A 24,417-nucleotide genomic window follows, 5' to 3' on the forward strand; every position below is an offset into this window, starting at 1 on the left:
AGCTGAGGATGCATAGCTCATCGTGGTTGCATCACTACGTGTCTGCGACATAACCTCCTCATCTTCCTCCTCAGTTGACCTACTCAGCTGTGTGCTTCTGTTTCACTTCAACTAGGATCTAACACCTCATGATCATCATCCTCTGTGTTATCACATTCCTCGCCCATAGATTCACCCTCCTTCTCTTTCTGACCTGACAGCACAGTACAGTCTGTGTGAGCCTCAGATATCTGAGTCTCATCAGTATTACCTCCAACATGGGGGTAAACATCTGGTCATGATAGTCAGGATGCTGCTCGGACCCTACTTCTTCCAGCCTCGGATCCAAGCTGAAAACATTTTGGACATCGGTGTTTGTTTCGTCCTCTTGACTCTGTGAGCTTTTGAGTACAATTCTGATGCCCATGGCATAGAATGTGCGAACATCTCTTTAGACTCACCCATCTGTGGTTCCCTACAGTCAGTTGTACGGTTGGAGAGAAGTGACATGTGGGAGCAAGGGTATCTTAAGTGCCACCTCTATGGACTGTACTGGGTGTGATATTGAGGTGGAGGAAGAGGAGGAGATGCCACTTGAAGATGTACTTGCCATCCACTCAAGCACATCTTCTTTCTGTGTTTAAAATTATATTTTAAGATCTGCATCAGCTCTGCAAACAGCTGAATTTCAGTGTCAGTAAATGACAAGGTGAAATATGATGTGCTGAATTGCATTAGTCACAGAAGAAATAATTGTTTTAATGTGGATGAGGCTTGTATGACAAAGAAGATATGCTGAAAGCAATTTTTAAATTAAGTCTCCCCTATTGTATGACTTTAGTAAACCAAGATTTTTGTGGCCTGTGGATGAGGCCTCAATAACATAAACTAGATGCTACAAGCAATTTGAAAGTGAGATGTCCCCTCTGCTGTATGACGTTAGTAACAGAAGAATTTCTTTTGGGCCTTTGGATGAGGTCTCTAGAACATAGAGCAGCTGCTACAAACAATTTGAAAGTGAGATGTCCCCTACTGTTTGACATTAGTAACATAAAAATTGGTTTTGGGCCTGTGGATGAGGCCTCTATAACAAAGACTAGATGCTACAAACAATTTTAAAGTGAGATGTCTCTTACTGTATTATGTTAGTAACAGAAAAAAAATGGGGGGGCGGACCTGTGGCTGAGCCCTCTGTAACATAGGCTAGATGCTAAAAGCAACTTGAAAATGAGATGTCCCCTACTGTGCAACATTAGCAACTGAACAAACTTTGTTACTGTGGGTGACGCCTTTACAACCTAGAATATACACATGCTCCAAACCATTTCAAAGTTATATTTACCCTGCTGTATCACGTTTGTAAAACTCCAAAAATGATTTTTATTTTTGGCGCAACACCTTTACACACTCAACAATTTCACTGCAACAAAATTACAATGTGGGATATGGCAGGCTGTATCACGTTTAGCAACAGAATTTTTTTTTAATGTGCGTGAGGTCTGCAGACAATTTCATATCACTGGCAAAAATTGACAATGAGGGATACGGTGGGCTGTATCACATTTTACAACAGAAAAATAATAATTTTTTTTAATGTGCATGAGCTATCCACATTGTGGAATTTCACTTCCACTAAATAGCAAGGTGAATCACGGTAGCAAATGCCTCCAAAAAATATTTTTTCATGCACAACAGCTTAAATCACAGAACAATGTCACCACACCACTAAATTACAAAGTGTAATACCATATGGCATGCTGTTTAACATTTAGCAAGTGAAAAAATAAGATTTAGAATTGTATACTCATGCAAGGAGCACAATAGAAGCAGTGCGCAATACACTTGTATGACATGTGCCCTGCTGTCTTTGTCTGTGGACCTCAGTAATGGCAAACAAAATATTGCTGGAAGGTTGACACAGGACACTATCTAGCTAAACTATCTGACTAAGAAACAGCTAACTACCTAAAATCTATCTGCTAACGGTGCCAGCATCAGGAGCAACATCTCTGCGCTTTTACAGTGTCAAAATGATGCTAAATCAAGTTGTCTGCTTTTCATATGGAGAAGGACATGTGATTTCAGCAGCCAACGACACAAGCTGTTGTGTCAGGACATTATGGATGTTTCCGGCACCCTGATTGGCTAGCTGCAATGTGCACACACAAAGTTAAAAAAAATTACTGCTTACAAGCATGCTGCGCCTATGAGCTCTGCAAACACCCCTCCCCTCATCAAATACATGCCACATACTCATGATTGACACCATTATCATGGCCAAAGTGCTGAAAATACTTTACTGGCAACGCAAATATTTTCCCGCACTTTCTATAGAATGTTATCAATTTTATCTGATTTTATAAAATTTTGCTTGTGTTTCCAATCACTAATGTGAATGTTCCATATACGTGCTGAATTTTTGTTTGTCGATAATTTTTCAAACAATTTTGTTCATCACTAAATATGACATTGTGTGACCTGGCCTGTTGTCACTACTTTTAATGAAATCTTGTCTATTCATTCATGTCACAATCCCAGTTTTGCAGAAACAAAATTGTACAGCAATGGAGAAGCTTTTTGCAAAACCTTATTCAAATGTTAGTGGTTTTAAGGAATTACTGGGGGTACTTAAAAGAGAGGCCTAGTGTAAATACCATAATTTTTAATTTTATTTACTGGTAAGTATGTATCATTTTTGCTCCTGACAGTACTATGCTACGATACCCATGCTCATGGTGACCGTGGGCTCAGTCATGTACTCTGGAATTCAGTCCCTACTACTCATGATGACATTGTACTTAGAGACAGATTATAATATTCCATCCAATTTTTAATAATAAAAAAGATTCATATGCCCAACCAAAAAGAAGAAAACATTTTGGGGTAAACTTAAATACAAACAAGCAAAAAAGTTTTGCAAAAAATTTTGCAACTTTGCAAAAATGAAAAATTCTGAAAACTTAAATTAGTTCTGGGCATTCAGACAAAAAAAACACTGTCATAAAAGGAATAATATATTGAAGGATTGTATTCAAAGTAAAAGTCATACAAAAAATAGTGCTATACTTCGAGAGTATAAGATTTTTGTATACACAATACTTCCTTTACCCAGTAATCAGACTTTAGGGCTTTTATGCTGGAAATTCTAACTTAAAAAGCTTTGAAAAGTTACAAAACTTGGTTAGAACATGAGGATTTGCTAAAATATTCAGGCTCTTGATATTCTCACACCATTTTCACCCAGTTTTGACAAAGTGGATGGAAACGTGGCAACCCTGTTTGCTAAATGTATGACGAGCGACAGAGTTACTAATGCTACAAATCTCACTCCAGTTTCCACAGAGATGCACACAACTAGTCCGATGGTGCTTCTTAATTAATCAGGAAAGTCTGACTCCAGCACACCTACTCAACAAGACCGGTTTAAACAATACAGGTCATGATTGATCGATGCCATAATCTTCTTTAAAAGAACATCTCTAGATACTATATCAAGTACCCAATGCATAAAATGCCTGTTTCTTACAAATAATCTGTCAGAACCTTTTACCCCTTCCTCCAAACCATTAACCCCTTCAACACCTTAGGATTTTCCATTTTTACAATTTCATTTTTGCTCCCATTCTTCCCAGACCCAAAACTTTTTTATTTATCCCAGAATATGAACATGGGTTTGTTTTTTGTGGGGCGAGTTGTACTTTAGAATGATACCATTAATTTTACCGTATATTGTGCTGTAAGCAGGAAAAAAAATTCAAGTGCTGTGAAATTGCAAAAAGGCTTGTGTTACACATAGCAATGCTTCATCCCTGCTATGTGTAACAGAAATGCTCATCTGATTTGAATGCTGGTCACTAGTCTGCGCTCATAACAGATCAGTAATGACAACTATAAGGGTCTCATGGAGACCCCAGTTTGTCATGCCAACCCATTGGTGCCCCACGACCTTGTGCCAATGGGCAGAGCTAGTGATGTGCACAAAACGCAAGCTCACAGATCGGATCAAGGAGCATTTTAATAATATTGAGAAGGGCTTTATCGGACATCCCTTATCTAGGAATTTTAAGGACTATCATAAGAGATCAGTGAAAGGGGCACTTTTTTTGTGGCATTCAGAGGGTACATAAAAACATGAGAGGGGGCGACTATCTTAAACAGATGTTGCGTACCGAATCCAAATGGATTTTTACCCTTGATTGCCTAGCCCCTAAAGGGTTAAACCACGAAAAAGAACTTTATGCCTTCTCATGATACTTAGCTATACACTTTATGTCTTATTTCAGAACAATCCTTTATGTTTTCCTTTATTTTTTTTCATATTTTTTGATTTTTATTCTTTAATAGAGTAGTATGGGTGTAATTTTATGATATATTAACTTATTTATATGTGTACATGTTTTTGTATCATTGTATATATTCATATACTAATTTTAATTGTATACCTTACAGTATATGGACATGTTTTAGGGCTACTTCCTCCACTCATTTTAATACAATTAATTCTAATAAAGTTTTCTACAATTTTAATTTTATACTTTTCCAACATATATTTTTGCACCTTAATAAATACATATCCTCAGGCTGATTTCAGCAGGATTATAGGCAGATGGGGGCATTCTAGCAGCGGCGTCTTCCGGCAGGCGCACGCCGTGTGCACCCAGTCTCTGGTGAGGGTAAGGTGGGTTCCATCCAGGGGAGGACGCTCTCTGGTCCCCAGCCTTCCTCTACTCGGTGCACTTAACACCCTTCATGTACTGTTGTGGTCCTGCGTGAGTATGAGTGAATTTCTGAGCTCACCTCCCCCTGCTACAGCGCTGAAGATCTTCCTGCTGTAGTCATTCTTGTGGATTAACCTGTGGGTCAGCAGCCCAGCAGGTTAGCCTGCATGACCCTCCATTCCACTTCATTCTCATTTCTCTGCTGAGCACCTAATCACCCCAAGGTAAGCAGGCATTTTATTATCTATATGCTATACTGTCTACCTTTTCAGTCATTGTTTCTTTGACTGTTTATTGTGACCAGGTATTTCTGGCCCACCCAGCAGCAACTTTAGCATGGTGCCCTCTTTGTTTTTGCATCTTTTATCACTGCTAGCCATCAGCACAGAGGCTGCTCAAGCACCTGCAGCTTCAGTTTGCACTAGAAGGAGCACCGATGTATTGCTTTTGCTTTTATTCCTAGCATTCCGAAGTTGTTTCCAGAAGTGCATTTAGTTGTGATGATGCACTTACAGCTTTTCAGCTCATGATATATTTCCTAACTAGCAGCACCCTCCTCTGGCTGTTTGTCAGGTCATTGGCCATATGCCAAAGCAAACATCCTGTTAATTAGGCAGTGGAGGGTACTAATATCTTTTCTTGCTTCTAGACCAATGCTTTGGGGTCATAAAGCAATCAATATGTTTATCTTTGATATTGCTGCATAATCATATTAATGATTTGGAGAGGGGTTAAGTTTTTGTCAGGTTCTTTTACACAGAATAAATCAATTAAAAAAAAATCTTTTACAAATTGATTATAGATAAGGCACAAAAACTGCGATTATTTTTTATAATAAATAGTCCATTATAATAAGTATTTAAATAAAATGAAATTTCTCAATGCAATATTCTGATAATTAAACCATCAGTGATTGTGCAATATGTATTGGTCACATTTACACATATACAGTGGGGAAAAAAAGTATTTAGTCAGTCAGCAATAGTGCAAGTTCCACCACTTAAAAAGATGAGAGGCGTCTGTAATTTACATCATAGGTAGACCTCAACTATGGGAGACAAACTGAGAAAAAAAAATCCAGAAAATCACATTGTCTGTTTTTTTTTCATTTTATTTGCATATTATGGTGGAAAATAAGTATTTGGTCAGAAACAAAATTTCATCTCAATACTTTGTGATATATCCTTTGTTGGCAATGACAGAGGTCAAACGTTTTCTGTAAGTCTTCACAAGGTTGCCACACACTGTTGTTGGTATGTTGGCCCATTCCTCCATGCAGATCTCCTCTAGAGCAGTGATGTTTTTGGCTTTTCGCTTGGCAACACGGACTTTCAACTCCCTCCAAAGGTTTTCTATAGGGTTGAGATCTGGAGACTGGCTAGGCCACTCCAGGACCTTGAAATGCTTCTTACGAAGTCATTCCTTCGTTGCCCTGGCGGTGTGCTTTGGATCATTGTCATGTTGAAAGACCCAGCCACGTTTCATCTTCAATGCCCTTGCTGATGGAAGGAGGTTTGCACTCAAAATCTCACGATACATGGCCCCATTCATTCTTTCATGTACCCGGATCAGTCGTCCTGGCCCCTTTGCAGTGAAACAGCCCCAAAGCATGATGTTTCCACCACCATGCTTTACAGTAGGTATGGTGTTTGATGGATGCAACTCAGTATTCTTTTTCCTCCAAACACGACAAGTTGTGTTTCTACCAAACAGTTCCAGTTTGGTTTCATCAGACCATAGGACATTCTCCCACTCTTCACTCCAAGCTGGTTGGCTATTGCAGATTCAGTCTTCCCAGCCTGGTGCAGGGCTACAATTTTGTTTCTGGTGTACTTTGACAGCTCTTTGGTCTTCACCATAGTGGAGTTTGGAGTCAGACTGTTTGAAGGTGTGCACAGGTGTCTTTTTATACTGATAACAAGTTTAAACAGGTGCCATTACTACAGGTAATGAGTGGAGGAAAGAGGAGACTCTTAAAGAAGAAGTTACAGGTCTGTGAGAGCCAGAAATCTTGATTGCTTGTTTCTGACCAAATACTTATTTTCCACCATAATATGCAAATAAAATGAAAAAAAAAACAGACAATGTGATTTTCTGGATTTTTTTTTCTCAGTTTGTCTCCCATAGTTGAGGTCTACCTATGATGTAAATTACAGACACCTCTCATCTTTTTAAGTGGTGGAACTTGCACTATTGCTGACTGACTAAATACTTTTTTTCCCCACTGTACAGCATAGACAACTCATAACAGAGCAGTGCAAAATGTTGAAACTTGTTTAACTATTTTAAACATTAAACCACACATCTTAAGATATATAAAATTAAGGAAAAGTCTGTAAGCACACATCTGTATTCTGACATTTTTTCCAATAGTAGTGGTAATGTCTGCGTGTGCAAGTATGAAACAATCTACGATGGTTCATTGCTTTCAGTTGGATCATATAGTGTACTGTCCAGAATTTTAACCAAAAATGCCAATGCAACTATAAATTTAATAGTTAACTGAATATGTGTTATTTCTATCAAAACACCTGACTTAAATATTTGTCAGGCACAACAACTAATTCAAGGAAAATGTCCCACTATATTCTATATTTGCCTACAACTAGCACTTTTCTTCTCAACAATCCATTTCACACTGTCTAGTCACACAATAAGTAATTTATTCTGCAAGGACAGACTTATAATGTATTGTATCTGTTCTAAAAATGTGTATGCAAGGTTTTAAATTAATGGGTGTCTTTGTGTTAGCGCATTAAAAAAACATATGTGTAAAAAACCGAACTTGACAAATTTATATTCTGAAATATTGTGATAGTCACTCATGTAAAAAACTATGATCGTTCAAACTTGAGAGATTAATCACATTGAAGAGATCAAGAAATTCCCTGAAAGAGAAATAGAAGCATTTCACTGTAAATCATAGAACAGAGCCAAAATGAATCACTGGAAGAAGTACCAGCTCTTATGATTTACGTGACATATTTAAAATAGCGTTTCATAGATTGACAGTCATAGGTATGAATGCTGAAATAATTCAGTAGTGCTCTCAGCCATTTCTCATTTTACATCTGATTACTTCTCTGAATTTAATTAAAGGGCTAACTGATAAATTCAGACCTTCTGTGACTTGAACAATTTCATTCTCTTTTAAGTGTTTTAAAAGAGTTTTTATGTTCATATGATTTATCATTAGCATTACCTTACCTGTAAGAAATGTTGCAATATGCCTAAAATCAATCATGAATTAAAAGGGTTATTTGCGCTTCCAAGATCCTATCCCATTATGCAGTAATTATAATTATAATAATACGCAGCTTAACCCAAGTTCAGAGCCTAGCAGTATGGGTATGACCACTCATATAATATGTATAATGTACATACTGTATATATATATATATATATACATATATATACATATTTATATGTTCAGCAGGTTAAGGAGCATGAGCCATTGTTTCATGTAAGTCTGTCCATTGACCTTTGTTGTATTTTAATTTGTGGAATGCCTGCTGATTACATATTGCATCAGCCCTCTGCAGCACACTGGTCTGCACAACTTGGATGACAAATATGCAGTCTAATTGAACAATAAGAAATTACCTCCATTCACTTTTGCCCAATCCCATGGGAGAATGTCCTGAATGAGAGCTGTGGAATATAAAAGGGGGCTGCCTCTGTCTCTAGACTGACTCTTCTGGACATCAGCTGATGAATCTACGCTGACAGAACCCTCAAGGATGCAACTGATTATTGATCACTCATTAGCTGCAGTGGTCACAAGATTAAAGAATGATGAGTGATCTCAAAGGAGGAATGGTGTTGGTCTTTGAGATAAGTATATTTTTCATTAATGGTCACCTTAGCCGTTAAGAAAGGGTTATATATTAGTGCACAACATTTCATTATTTGCATACTGTCAGTGCTCAGTCTCGAGGTGTCATCTATTTTGCCTCCAATATTAGTTAACTTTATGCAGTATATTCTTTTCTAGGTCATATCAGTCACATAGTGTAGACAGCTTTTGGAAAGTAGTGCATGACTGTAACTTTAATTATATTCTTGTAGCATTTTGTGAAATGTTACAAATCTCAAAATTAACTTTTTGCATCATTTTTGTTTATTATTATCTACTGTTAACTTTTTATACTGAACTCTGTTCAGTAGAAACTCCAGATAAGAACCTCAATGTTTTATAGTATATGCGGTAATAAGTTTACATCAACAGAAGCTAAAACAAGTTAATTAGTTTTTTTTTATGTATTATACATGCCATCATATGCTGAAATACATGGAAAAATATCATGAGATATTGAAGAGGAAAGAGTAAATTCTAATACAAAACAAAAAAATCAAGCAAATATTTATTTTCCCATAGGCTGCATATAGTTTAAATCCTTGTTGTGCCATTATTTTTCAATCACGTCTGACACATTTTAAGGCTATTTCACTTAATTTAATCTACTCTACAGTAGATAGAAATTTAGTGAACCATTATAAAATGTTACAGAGCAACATAGTCTTAAAATGCCCCTGTGCAGCATACTGTATATACACTCATTGCAATTAAGAACTCCTAATGCTGCAGCAACACTTTATAGACTGTTTAAAGTTTCACTTTAACACTACTTTAATGTCTTAAGTGTCTGCATTAAAGCCTTTCAGTATTTCCTCTCTATCTCCCACAGCAGAAATTAAATCGGTTTTAATTTATTTTATTTGCTAACACTGTGAATATAATTATTGCTGCAGAGTCTTTTTAATTGTTTTCAACTCAATGCTGGTCTTTAAGTCACAATAGACATGTTGTTGCGCGCTGCTTATATTCCCTTGTTCACTCTGACAAAGCACCATAAATCCAGGTATTTAGGTTTATTGAATTTTTAAATGAGGTGATTAGTCGGAACACGGATGAATGAATTGATGCAATACAAAATGAATTTTATGATTTACCATAGCTTGCGTACTCCCTTGAAACCATTCTGTAGAAATTGTTAAACCATTAAAAAATCACATTGGTAATCAACTTGCTGAGATTTGATCAAGTCAATATGTAGTAATAGTCTGAATAAGTAAATTCCATACACTATTAATTTTCATTATGTATGTAAACCATTATTAGATTTGGGGGCAAACGGTTGTATTAAGTACTATAATTGTAGCAGTAATACCTTAAAAGCACTCTCCAGGGTTTGTGTTTTGAATTATTTGCTATATGTGATTATGATTGCTTAGCAGACAAAATGCACTTCATTATTATTTCTGACTTAAAAAATCAGGAAGAATAGGTTTGATTTTCAAAGTGAATGACAGAAATGTCACTATGCCAAGCTTTTGATATGCAGGATGCTTATATGTATGGTTATATGTAAAAATAAAGGCATCCAAGAACTTAAATTGATTCAAAGGTGAGAAGTAAAAGTAAAAAATAGAAATTGCCTAAAACAGGTTCAACTCAGTGTAGTATTTATTTTGTTGGGGAAAAAAGCCTTTCATCAATGAGAAACAAAGGAGAGCCAGGCTGAAGCTTGCCAAAGACCATAAGTTTTGAACCATAGAGGACTGGAGTAAGGTAATCTTCTCTGATGAGTCTAATTTTCAGCTTTACACAACACCTGGTCGTCTAATGGTTAGATGGAGACCTGGAGAGGTGTACAAGCCACAGTGTCTTGCACCCATGGTGAAATTTGGTGGAGGATCAGTTATGATCTGGGGATGCTTCTGCAAGGCTGGAATTGAGCAGGTTATTCTTTACGAAGGACGTATGAATCAAGCTGCATACAAGGTTTTCTTGGAAAAACAGTTGATTTCTTCTGCTCAGGCAATGTTCCCAACTTTGAGGACTGTTTTTTTTCCAGCAGGACAATGCACCATGTCACACAGCTAGGTCAATCAATGTATGGATGAAGGACCACCACATCAAATCCCTGTCATGGCCAGCCCAATCTACAGACCTGAACCCCAATGAAAACCTCTGGAATGTAATCAACAGGAAGCTGTATTATCACAAGCCATCAAACAAAGAAGAACTGCTTAAATTTTTGAACCAGTAGTGTCATAAGGTCTACTATCGGAAACACAGCCCATCGGATCGGACTGACCTCGTTTTCATCACCCGCCAAAAGGTAGGTGACAGATTCCCTTTAATGTGCCAAGTAAATACTCTCAAATACATATTGGATATTTCTGTAACTTAGTACAGTAATTAAATTTATGAAATCTGAGGTTCAAAGGTTTTTAATCAAGTCCTCAAAATAGTAACAATGGGAAGCAAGAATTATGATTGTTCAAATGACACGATATATTAATTATTGCTATACTTTCTTCCTGCACAGCAGGTGTCAATTTCCTAATATATTTCCTGCCTCTGTCTGCAGAACAAGGCAGTGTAAGAATAGCTTTTATCACATGATAATGCTGACAAGTGTCATTTGTCAGGAGGGAAAAGTAAAATATTAACATAGCATTTTTGTTTTCAGACAGCAAAAAATCTTGGCTGTTTACTCAACAAGATGTAAAAATGTAATAAAAGACAGCTAGATAGACAGACTGATAGACAAAGAGATAACACAGGCCTACAAAAAAAGGGAAAAAACAGATGCCAAGGTTTTGTGATTTGATCTAGGGTATTTTGAGGATGCTGATTTTAAAAATCCCATTACCTTTGCTGAATCGGTTCTAGTTTTTGAAATAATTCATCCATGAAAATAATGCATTTACCCAATGCAACTTGTGTGTGATAACAAATGCAACAACTTTTGATCGGTCTTTAATAGCGGCGTAGGTAGTGTTGAGCATTCCGATACTGCAAATATAGGGTATCGGCCAATATTCGCTGTATCGGAATTCCGATACCTAGTACCAACATTTTTACAATGTCGGATACCGGAATCGGAAGTTCCCATAATGCAATGAGCCAGTGTTGTGGCTGTGATTGGCTGCTGAAATGATGACATCATGATGTTCGGTCTGTGCGCATCATGATGCGCGGTCTGTGCGGGCCTGCCGGGGGTCTGTGCGGGCCTGCCGGGGGTCTGTGTGGGCTGCCGGGGGTCTGTGCGGGCCTGCCAGGGGTCAGTGCGGGCTGCCGGGGGTCTGACCCCCGGCAGCCCGCACAGACCCCCGGCAGGCCTGTACAGACCCCCGGCAGACCCATACATACCCCGGCAGCCCGTACAGACCCCCGGCAGCCCACACAGACCCCCGGCAGGCCCGTACAGACCCCCGGCAGGCCCATACATACCCCGGCAGCCCGCACAGACCCCCGGCAGGCCCACACAGACCCCCGGCAGGCCCGCACAGACCCCCGGCAGGCCCGCACAGACCCCCGAGAGGCCCGTACAGACCCCGCCCGCACACACAGACATGCACAGTGTCGGCCCATGCACCACCTACACTCTTCCCCCCTTCCAATCTGGATGTACAAGTAAAGAAAGGGTTTTTTTAGTTTTGATATTTCTGTCCCATTGACTTGAATGGGGTTTCCGGTATCGGAATCAGCGATACCCGATACTTTTTGGGTATCGGTCCGATCCAATCCAATCCGATATTTCTCAATATCAGATGGTATCGCTCAACACTAGTCGTAGGTAATTAAATATCCCATATAATTATTTTATATTTCAATTTGTAGGCTTACGATGCTATAAAAGCGACTCTATGAAGCCAGAATTCTACAGTTATTAATTAATTATTATATATCTCAGAAATTATGGCAAAAACGAAGTCATGTTCTTAATCAGCACAATAAATTTAATGTATAACCATTGTTTGCACCAAAATCACTGTGTATTAGCGTACTAGATAAATAGATAGATAGATAGATACATAGATATAGCCTCTCTGACATATAACAATCTTACAAAACTAGAAATTTTGAAAATTTTAATGGCCCATAGTAACGGCAACATTTCGGCCCATTTGAGAACCTTTCTCAAGCTTAGACCGAAACAAGGCCATTACTATGGGCCAATAAATTTTTCATAATTTCTATTTTTGGAGGATTAGTTTATGCCTGGGAGGCTCTGCACTCTTGCCCCCTGTTTCTGGTGCTGCCTTTATTTTTTTAGATAGAGAAAACAATATTTATGATAGGTAGATAGATACATAAACTGACACAGACATAAGAGGGCCTCCGTGCAAAAGTGATATATCAGGTCCTTTGGAATCCAATAGCTCATCATAATGTACAATTCCACCTAATTTTGAGCTGGAAGTGAGCCCCTTTATCTCTTTGTCACACCAGTGGTACATTTGCATCTGGTTGATAGGTAGGTAGATACAAATGTCATCTATAGAGGTTAAGAGGTTTTACATCTTGTGCTATTAATATTGGCATGCAGTATGGCTTGTTTAGCAAATGGAGAAGGAAGGACACATCTGAAGACAGATAGGCAGCTTGGTTGGTAGATAGATTACATAGATACTTTATTAATTACACCTGTTGTTCTGTGACATACCTTAAAGCTTGTCGGACCCAATGTAAAGTCTCCAACAGGGCCTCAATTATTGCAGGACTTTAATAGCATTGATTTTCTCTTGTGGGACAAGGGTAATGGATGCAGCTGTAACCCTTTCACCCACTGTAGTTATGCCAGTGTTACAATTTTCTAATACTTAATATTCTGATTATTATAATTCCTCTACTTTTTTATTCCGTTTCCTTTGTTTCCTTCCCTTTGTCAGCGCTGCATTAATATAAGTGTTCTCTTGAGACTGCATTTTTTTTGTAAACAACAATGTTCCTTCTCTTTAACCTTCTTATAAGCAAAGGTCACCTCTTAATGTATCAAAGTCACCTAGTCACCAAAGTAGAACAAAATACCGGAGCCTTCAATGAATGTCACTTTTCATTAATCACGCTAGTTTCTCTTTCATGAAATGCCAGTAGATAATTGTTGCTAAATGTGATTTGTAACACTCTGTGCTTAGGTTCAAGGATCAGAAATAGCAAACAGATAGAAACATAATTTTGCCTGAAGGCAGCAAGTGTTTTCCATTCAAATATGGATCACGCATAAATGTTGATTAAGCTACAATCTGACACTTCTAAAGATTCTTCTGCTCTGAATAATCAACTTGTTAAGGTATTAGTAGTATTATCGATGAGAAACTAAAGATACTTTGTCTGACTTCAGTTTACTACAGTATGATACAGGGTGGGCCATGCAAGCCAAACAAATTCACTTTTTTATTTATACAAGATAATGATCATTGGGTCTTACTCATCAGAATGGTGCAATAATAAAACTATCTTTATTGCCTGTAGCAACCATTTAGGGCTCAGCTTTAATTTCACTAGAACAGTTTATTGTTGTGAGTTCATTTTTCCCTTCACCAGTGAGGTCTGATGAACTCCCTCTTCTGGCGAAGGAAGGTAGTGAGGCTGATTACCAAACAGCTGAGCAGGTAGATGATGACTGGGTCACAGGAACTGATGACTGGATATAAGGCAGCCGACGCCCTGCTGCCTTGCTGGTGATTTTCCTGCTGGATTCTTGGAGACCAGTCTGACTTCTGCTTCTCAAAGCTAAGTTTTGCTCTGCTTGTTGTACACTTTAGTTCTGGCTTTGTTTGCCTTGTTTTTTGGAGTTCAGCCATCCCCGGCCGGGGGTGAGCTGAATTCCATTTTTGTCTCTGATCTGTTGATCTCTGGCTCTGTCTTCAGAATATACCTGAGTGCTGATATAGTCTTTTTGAAGCCTAGCGACTTCAGGGCCTGTTTTTCCTATCAGTCTGTTGGTACATTCTTGGATAGAGTTTTTGCGGATTGCAGACAGCAGCTTTTCTATCCTGTCCTATTTAGTTAGCTTGGGCCCCATCATTTGCTCAACCTATCTTTCTATCTGTGTTAGTGTTTTTCATCTTGCTTCACAGTCATTATATGTTGGGGGCTGCCAATTGCTTTGGGGTCTGCTCTGGGGCAGTTTAGATTTCCACTTTCTGTCTTTAGGCTAATTTAGTTCTCCGGCTGTGATCGAGGGGTCTAGGGCACCGTAGGAACCCCCGACGGCTACTGCTAGTTGTTGTGGATAGGTTTAAGGGTCTGCAATCCGATAGCTGCCAACTTCTCTGGTTTTCTGGACTTAGCTATTATTTTTGTTTTTTCCTCCTTCGGTGACTCATCCATAACAGTTTATGATTGGAGTCATGCCCATTGCATCCTTCCCTGGCATTCAAGTATAAATCTCAATGGAAATCACCAAATTATCATGAATGTTGTCAGCATGCTCTATCCAACAGAGATTTGTGATAGTGAAGATCTAAAAAAATATTCAGAATTGAGAGTCCTCAGTGGTTGATACCTTTTAATGGCTAACTGAAAAGATGGTAACATATTCCAAGTTTTCGAGACTACTCAGTTCTCCTCATCAGGCATTGACAAAATCTGAAAAATCACATATTTATGCACAACACAGCACAGAAAAAAATGCAATTCTGAATAATTTTCTATTTACTGGCTAACACGGTTCAAAGATATGCATCTTTCCTGTAGTGGAGATCTAAGCACACATAGGTTACACATAGAATTGCATTTTATCATGCAATACTGTTGCTGCAATAAAAGAGCTAAATAATTATATGTACTGTTACAAACAAAGACCATTATTTACAATAATACCATTGTAGTAGGCTAAAATGATCCTATGCCACTATGAACACAACCATTACCACAATATAATGAGCATATGCTACTTCTACATATCTATACACATTGTATAAAGAACAAAAGATCAGTATGACCAATAATAACACTGCGCAACTGTATATATCAAATGCCACTGCAAAATTACTGTATTAAATGAAAAAGCTGTCACTATAATTACAAAAAATGAAACAATTCTGCAGACAGTGATGAGTAACCCCTTCGTGACATGCACCGCACTAGTACTGCTCTGTGGGAGGTGCGCTTATGCTGAGAGCAGTACTACTACAGCGCTGCGATCGTGTGACCTCATGCTGAGCGTCGCGGTGATTGTGTATGGGTGTCAGCTGTATGTGACAGCTGACATCCCGCAGCAACACCCACAATCGGTGTTAGCACCAATCATGGCCATTTAACCCCTCTGATGCCACTGTCATTAGTGACAGCAGCATAGAGAAGCATCATGCAGGGGGGCTCCCTGCCCACGTCCAACAGAACAACTCAATGCGATCACATTGTTGAGATAGTCCCCATGGAGATGCCCAGCATCAAGATGTTCGTGGGGTCCTTCCAGATTCTGCAGGGAAGGTGGCTTGTGAGTGTCTGCTGAGAGCAGGCACCGGCATGCCTCCTTCCTTGCCTGTCAGATCCTGATATTATAACCTACAGTGCAAAATGTCAGATCAGCAATCTGCTGTAAAATAGTAATGCCCCAATATAAAAATATTATAATGTGCAAAATATTTTTTTAAAGTCCCCAAATGAAGAAAAAAAATAAAAATAAATATTTTTACCAATAAATATTTTTTTTATGTAAATAAAAAAACAGTAAAAGTACACATATTTGGTATTGCCGCCTCCGTAATGACCCGCTCTATAAAACTGTCCTACTAGTTAACTCTTTCAGTGAACAATATAAAAAAATAAAAATGAGGCAAAAAACAATGCTTTATCACCACACCACCGAACAAAAAGTGCAATAAAACGGGATAAAAAAGACATATATAAATAATAATGGTAGTGCTGAAAATGTCATCTTGTCCCGCAAAAAACAAGCCACCATATAGCTCCATCAGCAGTAATATAAAAAAGTTATACCTCTCAGAATAAAGCGATGCAAAAATTATTTTTTTTCCTATAAAATAATTTTCACTGTGTAAAAGCGCCAAAACATAAAAAATAGGTATAGCTTTAATAGCACTGAAGTGAAGAATAAAAATGCCTTATCAATTTTACCACACATGGAACAGTATAAAAAATAAAAAAACTAAATTGCTCATTTTTGTTCATTCTGTCTCCCAAAAATCTGAACAGAAAGTGATCAAAAAACGTCATGTGCTCAAAAAATGGTACAAATAAAAATGTCAGCTCATCCTGCAAAAAGCAAACCCTATCATGACTCTCTCAGCCAGAATATGAAAAAATTATAGCTCTCAAAATATGGTGATACAAAAATTGGTTTTCCCAATAAAAAGTACCTTTTACTGTAGTGTGTGACAGCAGCCAAACATAAAATCTGGTATAGCTGTAATCACACTGACCTGAAGAATAGAGTCGCCTAATTAATTATGCTACATGAGGAATGGCATAAAAAATAATTAAAACCAATTGTTTACGTGCTGTTGATTTTTTTCATTCTGCTTCCCAAAGTTTGCAGTAAGGCTTGGCTCACGTTTATCCTGCGCTCTGAGCTGAGTGCTTATACAGGGGTTTTCCTGTAAATCTCTGAAATACGTGATTCAGACAAAACCTCTGGCTGAACATTCCCTATAATGAGGCAGATAGAGGCACTGTGGATGCCGTCTGACCTGTGATCCGGGGGTGTCCATCTTTTTAGGATTGCATAAAAGTGCCGACGGCCACAGTTTAGTGCACTTCTGAAACACATCACAGAGATTTAGATGGAAACCCAAATGTAAGTGGTCAGGATAGAGTGCCGGATTACTGTGATCCCAAACATTATGTAAAATGCTCCCAATAAAATCTTCCACTCAGTCCACAAAAAAAACAAGTCCTCACTCAGGTCCATCAACTGTTAACGGAAATATAGGGGGCTTCCACATTACTGGTAGCACAAAGGTTCTAGAAAAGCAAAATGGCTCCACATCCACCAAAAGAAATTCAGCAAATTCTCCGCTCCCAAATCCAAATGCCCCCCTTCTGAGCCCCAGTGTGCCTAAACCACTTTTAGCACCCACATGTTTAGCATTTCTGTAGTGATGAGAGCCCACCTAATATACAGTTGTGTGTCTCCAGAAGCACAGGCTGTTCATAATGTCCTGGTCACCTCAGCATACTGGTCACTACAACGTCAGATTGCAATTTTCACTGAGCAACATCCATTGCTGCCTGTTTCTGGAAAACACCCAAGGAGTTAAATTCGTCACTATATCTGTAGATAAATTCCCAAAGGGTTATAATTTTCAAAATAGAATCACTTGAAGGGTGAATCTGCTTTTCTAGTACTTATCAGCTCTTTATATGATGCAAAAAAGAAGACTAGGAAAATTTAGGAGGCAAATAGCACTCTGTCCTTCCCAAGTCTCTCCGTATGGCAAAGTAGTGCTCAACAGCCACAAGTGGGATATTTAAACATTCAGCAGAAATTGTGGGACAAATTCTGGTGCCATTTTTACCCATTTCCCAGTGCAAAAATATAAAACTTGGGGCTAGCACACAATCTTGGTGGTAGAAATGTAAATTATTTATTATTCACTGCCCAAAGATATAAAAGCTTGTGACACAACTGTGGTGTCAATATAATCACTGTAGGCCTAGGTGAATTTATTGAGAGGTTTAATTGGTAAAATGGGACCACGTATGGGGGGGTTCTGCTATTCAGGCACTTCAGGGGCTCTGTCAATGTAACATAGCGCCCTCAAACAAGTGCAGCAAATCTGCACTGCAATATGGCGCTACTTCCCATCTGAGCTTTGCACTGTGCCTCAAATGTAGTTTTCGACCACATATGAGGTATCGGTGAACTCAGGAGATTTTTGAACAACAAACTTTGGGGTTCAATTTCTCCTTTTGCCCTTGTGAAAATACAAAATTTGTAGCTCAAAAATTTTGTTGACGGAATAATGTGTTTTTTATTTTCATGGATTAATGTTATAAAGTTCTGTGAAGCACTTGGGGGTTCAAGGTGCTCAATACACATCTAGATAAGGTCCCAAAGGGTTCTAGTGTCCAAAATTGTGTCACTTGTGGGGGTTTCCACTGATTAGCACATTAGGGGCTCTTCAAACGTGGCATGGCGTCCGCTAATTATTCCATCAAATTTTGCATTCCAAATGTCAAATGGGGCTCCATCCCCTCGAAGCCCTGCCCTGCACACAAACAGCTGTTTTTCTCCACATTTTGGGTATTGGCGTACTCAAGAGAAATTGCACAACAAATTCTATGGCACAATTTCTCCTTCTACTCTTATGTAAATGCAAAATTTGCAACTAAAAAGATTTATTTGGAAAAATGCATTTTTTTTTATTTCCATGGCTCTACATTATAAACTTCTGTGAAGCACCTGAGGGTTCAAGGTGCTCAATACACAGCTAAATAAGTTCCCTAAGGCAGGGTTCCCCAACTCCAGTCCTCAAGGCCCACCAACAGATCATGTTTTCAGGATTTCCTTAGTATTGCTCAGGTGATAATTGCTTCTGGGCAATAAAAATGAAAAATGCATATACAGAATAAGAGGAATAGGGCTAAGCAACAGCACATATGAAAAAGACTTGGGTATACTAATAGATCACAGACTGAATATGAGTCAACAGTGTGATGCAGCAGCAAAAAAGGCAAATGCAATTCTAGGATGTATTAACAGAAGCATACCATCTAGATCACATGAAGTCATTATTGCCCTCTACTCCTCTTTGGTCAAACCTCATCTGGAATACTGTGTCCAGTTTTGGGCACCACATTTTAAAAAAGACATCAACAAACTGGAGAAAGTTCAGAAAAGAGTGACCAGAATGGTGAAAGGTTTGCAAACCCTGTCTTATGAGGAAAGGTTGCATGATTTGGGAATGTTTAGCTTGCAAAAGAAAGGACTGAGAGGAGACTTAATAGCTGTCTACAAATATCTCAAGGGCTGTCACATTGTAGAAGGATCATCTTTATTCTCATTTACAAAAGGAAAGACTAGAAGCAATGGGATGAAACTGAATGGGAGGAGACACAGATTAGATATTAGAAAAAACTTTTTGACAGAGTGATCAATGAGTGGAACAGGCTGCCACGAGAAGTAGTGAGTTCTCCTTCAATGGAAGTCTTCAAACAGAGGCTGGACAGACATCTGTCTGGGATGATTTAGCAAATCCTGCTTTGAGTAGGGGGTTGGACCAAATGGCCCAGGAGGTCCCTTCCAACTCTACGATTCTATGATTCTATGATTCTATGAATACAAAGGAAATCCTGAAAGCATGATCTGTTGGTGGGCCTTGAGGACTGGAGTTGGGGAACCCTGCCCTAAGGGGTCTAGTTTCCAAAATGATGTCATTTGTTGTGGGTTTCCACTGTTTAGGCACATCAGGGGCTCTCCAAACGCGACATGGCAACTGCTAATTTCTCCAGCATATTTTACATTCAAAAGTCAAATGGCTCTCCTTCCCTTCCGAGCCCTGTCGTGTGCTCAAACAATAGATTTACCCCACATGTGGGGTATCTTAATGCTCAGGAGAAATTGCACAACAAAATTTATGGTTCATTTTCTCCTGTTACCCGTGCAAAAGTAAAAAAAATAGGTCTAAATTAAAATTTTTGTGGAAAAAAAGTAAATGTTTATTTTTTCCTTCCACATTCTAAAAATTCCTGTTAATCACTTGAAGGGTTAACAAACTTCTTAAATGTAGTTTTGAGTACCTTGACTGATGTAGTTTTTAGAATGGTGTAATTTTGTGGTATTTTCTGTCTTTTAAGGCTTTTTAAAGTCACTTCAAGTCTGAGGAGGTCCCAAAAATATGGTTTGCAAATTTTGTTGTAAAAATGAGAAATTACCGGTTAACTTTTAACCCTTAAAACATCCTAGCAAAAAAAATGTTTTCAAGTTTGTGCTGTTGTAAAGAAGACATGTGGGAAATGATATTTTTTAACTATTTTGTGTGATATGACTCAGATTTAAGGGCATAAAAGTTAAAAGTTACAAAATTTTTAAAATTTTTGCCAAATTTCTTTTTTTTTCACAAATAAACACAAGCTATAATCACAGAAATTTTATGACTGCCATAAATTACAATATGTCACAAGAAACAGTCTCTGAATCACCAGGATCCGCTGAAGTGTTCCAGAGTTATGACCTCAAAAAATGATACTGTTCAAAATTGTAAAAAATGGCCTGGTCATGAAGGTGAAAACAGGCTCAGTCTCAAAGTGTTTAAATTATAATTATATATGGTGAGTTAATGTTGAGGTATTTTCTGAATGAAGTTATTGATGTTTCCCGTTTGTAGCCCATTTCAGTTTTTTTCTTTTTGGCTCAGAAGAACACGGAAAATACTTAAGGACATGTATAAGCAAATCGTGTAGCACAGACACATATCACTTCTCGAATTTGTAGCACATACCCATTCATTCCTAATCTATACATACCATCCATCCTACTGCAACCCCCCAATTAATTGATTTAATTAATAATGCTCTCACAATGTCTTCTTCTGTAAGAGTACCTTCTTCATTTGTAACATGCCCAAAGTGACCATTTCAGTAATAATGTACCCCAAGCATGATCCCCTTTCACAAATAATACCTGCAGAGTACATTTTTTTTCTAATGCCCTCCAAAGTGCCCTTTTCAGTAGTAATGCTCCCATTAGTGCCCACTTGAGTAATAATGCTCCATCAGAATGATCTTTTCAGCAATAAAGATACTGACCAAGAGTTCCCCCTTCAGGAATATTCTGCCCACCACAGTTCTCCTTCAGTAATACTTCCCACTATGTGCCATGCTATCTGCATAATATAAACTTTATACTAACTTAATCTTATCCATCAACACATAAACCCTTTTTCTTCCCTGCACATAAGAGTGGGAATGTGAAATCAGGGCCAGCATTTGGGGCAGGAAAATAAGGCAGATGCCTAGGGCCCCCACTCACAATTGTGTCCCCGGAAGAAGCTGGCAGTGAAACGCGTGTCAGGGTGAGAGGACACCGAGTGGACACAGATCACCTGCCTTTCTGGTAATTATCCAGGATATATTCTCCTTTGGGACTTTCATAAGAGTCTTATAACACTGATTCATTAGACTCCTTTGAGTATTGAGCCCTGTTTACATGTGCAGGACCTTGAAACTACAATAATGTTATGTATTGGATAAATAATTCTGTGGGAATGTGAGGTATCCTTTGAATAATATAGTCATTAGCATGTTATTTGTATCTTTCAGTATTATATAGTCCCATTCTTTATGGTAATATATAGGGAGGTTTTGAAGGTATTTTTTGATTATATTAATGAACATATCAGGATTTATTGTCTTTTATGCCTCAATATTTATATCTATTATGCATGAATTTTTTGGATTTCTTAAAATTATCTTAATATTTACCTTCTTATATATTTTTGTGTTAACCACTTGGTGTCCTCTTGACAGTATTTTGTGCTTTTTTTTCTGGTATTTTGCTTTTATTTCGGTGATCAATAAAAGTTGTTTTTAATGCTATTGTAATTGGGAGCTCTTCATATTCCCATTAATTTAGTGCAATATATGGGATTTCTTGTGGATAAGTATTGCAATATGTAGAGAATCACTTTCTCCTATGAAGCTCTGCCTGTGGCTTGGCATCATAGGAGCACCATGATGATAGCAATGGAGATTTTTAGCAGGTCACCAGCTGCCACAGTAAACCTTGGATACCCCACAATTGTATTGCAATATGTCAATGTGAGACATTGAGCACATAAATCCATGAGAATTCCATTTACATTTCACTGTCAGAGATTGACATATGCATCGAAATGATTACAACTGGCAATAGGAGATCAGCTATATATTGTTGTGCTAAGTATCATATACCTTCTGTGTAACGCAACTGGCATCTACCACTCATGGAGGGAGCTCAGTTCCTCTGCCTCTCCATATTTTCAGACTACAGCATAAATGTACATGCAGGGAGTGTATCACACACTATGAAATTAGATACAGCTGCTCAGTGGACCATATCATACATGATGGAATTAGATGCACAGCTAAGTGATAGTTTCACAGGTGATGGGATTAGATGCATGGCTTTGCTCAGCCAGTGTAATGCCTCATTCATATTGAGGAGAAGTAGGAGACAGACGTACTGGTACACTGTGCTGCTGGTAAAAAGAAGTAGTTCCATGTGTGATAATACTTCACAGCACAGTGGCTCAGTGGTTAGCACTGCAGCAACTGGGTTTAAATCCCACCAAGGACAACATCTGCAAGTAGTTTGTATGTTCCATGTTTTCTTATGTTTCCTCTGGGGATTCTGGCTTCGTCCCACACTCCAAAGACATATTGATAGGAAAACTGGATTTTGAGCCCCAATGGCAATTGCCTTTTTTTGGTCATTGCAACTCAGCAATAAATGCAGTAAAAAGAGATAAAACATGTATGTAGCCCAAATTGTTATTAATAAGAGCAATACCTCACCATTCAAACATTGATCGTTTGTGATACAGCAAGTCGTCAGATATAGTGGACAGCCGAAAGCTGCTGGATTGTCACCTGTATGGGGATGATATCCTCTTATTTCTCAGGTCAGTAAAAATATGTATTGGCTGTCATGAATGGGTTAAGCCCCTATGGGTATTTTTGGTTTTGCATTTTAATTTTTGCTCACCTTCTTCCCAGAGCCATAACTTTTTTTTTGGTCAAAATGGTCATGTGAGGGCTTGTTTTTTGCGGGACAAGATGTACTTTTGAACGCCATATGTTTTACCATGTCATGTAACAGAAAACAGGAAAAAAATTCCAAGTGCGGTGAAATTGCAGAAAAGAGTGCAATCCCACACTTGTTTTTTTTTGGCTTTTTTACTAAGTTCACTAAATGCTAAAACTAACCTGCCATTAAGATTCTTCAGGTCATTACGAGTTCATAGATACCAAACATGTCTAGGTTCTTTTTTATCTAAGTGGTGAAAAAAAATTCCAAATTAAAAAAAAAGTTGTCATTTTCCGATACCCATTTTGTCTCCATTTTCCGTGTTCTGGGGTTGGGTGAGGGCTTATTTTTTGCATGCTGATCTGACATTTTCATAGAATCATAGAATCGTAGAGTTGGAAGGGACCTCCTGAGCCATCTGGTCCAACCCCCTGCTCAAAGCAGGATTCGCTAAATCATCCCAGTCAGATGTCTGTCCAGCCTCTGTTTGAAGACTTCCATTGAAGGAGAACTCACCACTTCTCGTGGCAGCCTGTTCCACTCATTGATCACTCTGTCAAAAAGTTTTTTCTAATATCTTATCTGTGTCTCCACCCATTCAGTTTCATCCCATTGCTTCTAGTCTTTCCTTGTGCAAACGAGAATAAAGTTGATCCTTCTACAATGTGACAGCCCTTTAGATATTTGTAGACAGCTATTAAGTCTCCTCTCAGTCTTCTCTTTTGCAAACTAAACATTCCCAAATCCTGCAACCTTTCCTCATAAGACAGGGTTTGCAGACCGGTCACCATTCTGGTCGCTCTTTTCTGAACTTGCTCCAGTTTGTTGATGTCTTTTTTAAAATGTGGTGCCCAAAACTGGACACAATATTCCAGATGAGGTCTGACCAAAGAGGAGTAGAGGGAAATAATGACTTCACGTGATCTAGACTGTATGCTTCTGTTAATACATCCTAGAATTGCATTTGCCTTTTTTGCTGCTGCATCACACTGTTGACTCATATTCAGTCTGTGATCTATTAGTATACCCAAGTCTTTTTCACATGTGCTGTCACTTAGCCCTATTCCTCCCATTCTATATATGCTTTTTTCATTTTTATTGCCCAGATGTAGTACTTTGCATTTCTCCCTGTTAAAAACCATTCTGTTAGTTGCTGCCCACTTCTCCAGTTTATTTAAATCTTTTTGAATCCTCTCTCTCTCTTCTCTAGTATTAGCTATCCCTCCTAG

The 24,417-nt window shown here is 38.3% G+C and overlaps 1 long non-coding RNA gene across 1 annotated transcript in view; it reads left to right on the forward strand.

The window, feature by feature from the left end:
• LOC141092017 (uncharacterized) overlaps positions 1–24,417 on the forward strand; it is a 1,925,499-nt gene that overhangs the window by 1,622,391 nt on the left and 278,691 nt on the right. Inside the window, exon 6 of the long non-coding RNA XR_012232651.1 lies at positions 10,556–10,822. This is a non-coding gene — a long non-coding RNA (uncharacterized lncRNA). The remainder of the gene's footprint in view (positions 1–10,555; positions 10,823–24,417) is intronic.

The sequence above is a fragment of the Dendrobates tinctorius genome, unplaced genomic scaffold (assembly GCF_039654945.1).
Source record: "Dendrobates tinctorius isolate UK_male_01 unplaced genomic scaffold, ASM3965494v1 ptg000008l, whole genome shotgun sequence".
Lineage (NCBI taxonomy): Eukaryota > Metazoa > Chordata > Amphibia > Anura > Dendrobatidae > Dendrobates > Dendrobates tinctorius.